Source organism: Arachis hypogaea, chromosome 15 (genome assembly GCF_003086295.3).
Source record: "Arachis hypogaea cultivar Tifrunner chromosome 15, arahy.Tifrunner.gnm2.J5K5, whole genome shotgun sequence".
NCBI lineage: Eukaryota > Viridiplantae > Streptophyta > Magnoliopsida > Fabales > Fabaceae > Arachis > Arachis hypogaea.
Genome location: NC_092050.1, coordinates 4488256 through 4492329, shown reverse-complemented (window position 1 = coordinate 4492329; position 4074 = coordinate 4488256). Strand labels below are relative to the sequence as shown.

At 43.2% G+C, this 4074-nt stretch overlaps 1 non-coding gene across 1 annotated transcript; it reads right to left on the bottom strand.

Moving 5' to 3' along the window:
- Positions 1–439: 439 nt before the first annotated feature.
- LOC112752222 (small nucleolar RNA R71) lies at positions 440–548 on the bottom strand. The gene has a single exon (XR_003176666.1). It is a non-coding gene; the product is annotated as a small nucleolar RNA R71 (small nucleolar RNA).
- Between the last annotated feature and the right edge of the window lie 3526 nt (positions 549–4074).

Sequence of the window (4074 nt, the reverse complement as noted above, 5' to 3'; positions counted from 1 at the left end):
ATCCAGAGACAACTTGATTGAAAATTTCGAACAAGTAAAGGAGATGGCAGCCGAACCTAACAACAATGCAAGGAGAATGCTTGGTGACTTTACTGCACCAAATTCCAGTTTACATGGAAGAAGCATCTCCATCCCAACCATTGGAGCAAACAATTTTGAGCTGAAACCTCAGCTAGTTTCTCTGATGCAATAAAACTGCAAGTTTCATGGACTTCCATCTGAAGATCCTTTTCAGTTCTTAACTGAATTCTTGCAGATATGTGATACTGTAAAGACTAATGGAGTAGATCCTGAAGTCTACAGGCTCATGCTTTTCCCTTTTGCTGTAAGAGACAGAGCTAGACTCTGGTTGGACTCTCAACCTAAGGATAGCCTGAACTCATGGGATAAGCTGGTCAAGGCTTTCTTAGCCAAGTTCTTTCATCCTCAAAAGCTTAGTAAAATTAGAGTGGACGTTCAGACCTTCAGACAAAAAGAAGGTGAATCCCTCTATGAAGCTTGGGAGAGATATAAAGGACTGACCAAAAAGTGTCCTATTGACATGCTTTCAGAATGGACTATCCTGGATATCTTCTATGATAGTCTATCTGACTTAGCTAAAATGTCATTGGATACTTCTGCAGGTGAATCCATACACCTAAAGAAAACGCCTGCAGAAGCTCAAGAACTTATTGACATAGTTGCTAACAACCAATTCATGTACACTTCTGAGAGAAATCCTGTGAGTAATGGGACACCTCAAAGGAAGGGAGTTCTTGAAATTGATACTCTGAATGGCATATTGGCTCAGAACAAAATATTGACTCACCAAGTCAATATGATTACTCAGAGTCTGAATGGAATGCAAAATGCATCCAACAGTACTCAAGAGGCATCTTCTGAAGAAGAGGCTTATGATCCTGAGAACCCTGCAATAGCAGAGGTAAATTACATGGGTGAACCTTATGGAAACACCTATAACCCATCATGGAGAAATCATCCAAATTTCTCATGGAAGGATCAACAAAAGCGTCAATAAGGCTTTAATAATGGTGGAAGAAACAGGTTTAACAATAGTAAACCTTTTTCATCATCCACTCAGCAAAAGACAGAGAACTCTGAACAAAATAGTTCTAATTTAGCAAACTTAGTCTCTGATCTATCTAAAGCCACTTTGAGTTTCATGAATGAAACACGGTCCTCCATCAGAAGTTTGGAGGCACAAGTGGGTCAGCTGAGTAAAAGGGTCACTAAAATTCCTCCCAATATTCTCCCAAGCAATACAGAAGAAAATCCAAAAGGAGAATGCAAGGCCATTGATATAACTATCATGGTCGAACCCACTTGTGAGGAGGAGGACGTGAATCCCAAGGAGGAAGACCTTCTGGGACGTCCAGTGATCAACAAGGAGTTTCCCTTTGAGGAACCAAAGGAGTCTGAGGCTCTTCTAGAGACCATAGAGATCCCCTTAAACCTCCTTATGCCCTTCATGAGATCTGATGAGTATTCTTCTTCTGAAGAGAATGAAGATGTTACTGAAGAGCAAGTTGCCAAGTACCTTGGTGCAATCATGAAGCTGAACGCCAGTTTATTTGGTAATGAGACTTGGGAGGATGAATCTCTCTTATTCACCAATAAACTGAGTGATCTGGAGCAACTAAGATTGCCTCAGAAGAAACAGGATCCTGGAAAGTTCCTGATCCCTTGTACCATAGGCACCATGATCTTTAATGCCCTGTGTGACCCTGGTTCAGGGATAAACCTCATGCCCCTCTCTGTAATAGAAAAACTGGGAATCTATGGGGTGCAAGCTGTTAAAATCTCATTAGAGATGGCAGACAGTTCAAGAAAATAGGCTTATGGACAAGTAGAGGACGTGTTAGTGAAGGTTGAAGACCTTTACATCCCTACTGATTTCATAATCTTAGACACTGGGAAGGATGAGGATGAATCCATCATCCTTGGAAGACCCTTCCTAGCCACAGCAAGAGCTGTGATTGATGTTGACAGAGGAGAACTAATCCTTCAATTAAATGAGGATAACCTTGTGTTTAAGACTCAAGGATCTCTCTCTACAACCATGGAGAGGAAGCATGAAAAGCTTCTCTCACTACAGAGTCAACCAGAGCCCCCACAGTCAAACTCTAAGTTTGGTGTTGGGAGGCCACAACCAAACTCTAAGTTTGGTGTTGAACTCCCATATCTAAACTCTAAGTTTGGTGTTGGGAAGTCTCAACAAATGCTCTGAACATCTGTGAGGCTCCATGAGAGCCCACTGTCAAGCTATTGACATTAAAGAAGTGCTTGTTGGGAGGCAACCCAATTTTTTTTATTTATCTAATTCTATTTTTATTTCTATTGTTTTTCATGTTTTCTTAGGTTCATGATCATGTGGAGTCACAAAATAAACAAAAAAATCAAAAACGGAATCAAAAACAGCAGAAGAAAAATCACACCCTGGAGGAGCATCTGTCTGGCGTTCAGCGCCAGAACAGAGCATGGTTCTGGCGCTGAACGCCCAAAATGGGCACCAATCTGGCGCTGGACGCCAGAACTGCACCCTGGAGGAAAACTGGCGCTGAACGCCCAGAACATGCATGGTTCTGGCGTTCAACGCCAGAAATGGCCAACAAATGAGCGTTGAACGCCCAAAATGGGCACCAACCTGGCATTGAACGCCCAGAGTTGTGTGCTAAGGCATTTTACATGCCTAATTTGGTGCAAGGGTGTAAATCCTTAAACACCTAAGGATCTGTGGACCCCACAGGATCATCTCAGGATCTGTGGACCCCACAGTATCATCTCAAGATCTGTGGACTCCACAGGATCATCTCAGGATCTGTGGACCCCACAAGATCCCCACCTACCTCCACTCACTTCTTCTCACCCCTCTTTCACACAATCCCATAAACATTCTTCCCCAAAAACCCTTCACCTATCACCTCCATCACTCTTCCCTATTAGCCCCTCACCACTCACATCCACCCACTCTTCCCCATAAACCTACCTCATAAACCTCACCTACCTTCAAAATTCAAAACCGAATTCCCACCCAAACCCACCCATATGGCCGAAATCTTACCCCCCCTCCCTTCTCTATATAAATCCCTCCATTCTTCACCAAATTCACACACCACAACCCTCTCTTCTCTTCTTGACCGTAACCACATCTCCCTCTCCCTCTCCGTATTTCTTCTTCTTCTTTTATTCTTTCGTTTATTGCTCGAGGGCGAGAAATATTCTAAGTTTAGTGTGGTAAAAGCATAAGCTTTTTTGTTTTTCCATTACCATTGATGGCACCTAAGACCGAAGAATCCTCTAGAAGAGGGAAAGGGAAGATAAAAGCTTCTACATCCGAGTCATGGGAGATGGAAAGGTTCATCTCCAAAGCCCATCAAGACCACTTCTATGATGTTGTGGCTAAGAAGAAGGTGATCCCCGAGGTCCCTTTCAAACTCAAAAGAAATGAGTATCCGGAGATCCGACATGAAATCCAAAGGAGAGGTTGGGAAGTGCTAACAAACCCCATCCAACAAGTCGGCATCCTAATGGTTCAAGAGTTCTATGCCAATGCATGGATCACTAGGAACCAGGATCAACGTAAGAACCCGAAATCAAAGAATTATACTACCATGGTTCGGGGGAAATACTTAGATTTTAGTCCGGAAAATGTGAGGTTGGCGTTCAACTTGCCAAACATGGAAGAGAACGCACGTCCTTACACAAGAAGGGTCAACTTTGATCAAAGGTTGGACCAAGTCCTTATGGACATATGTGAGGAAGGAGCTCAGTGGAAGATTGACTCCAAAGGCAAACCTGTTCAACTAAGAAGACTGGACCTCAAGCCTTTAGCTAGAGGATGGTTGGAGTTCATCCAACGCTCCATCATCCCCACTAGCAACCGATCTGAAGTTACTGTGGATCAGGCCATCATGATTCATAGCATCATGATTGAAGAGGAAGTAGAAGTTCATGAAATCATCTCCAATGAACTCTACAAAATAGCCGACAAGCCTTCCCCCTCAGCAAGGCTAGCTTTTCCTCATCTTATTTGCCATCTATGTTACTCAGCCGGAGCTTTCATAGAAGGAGACT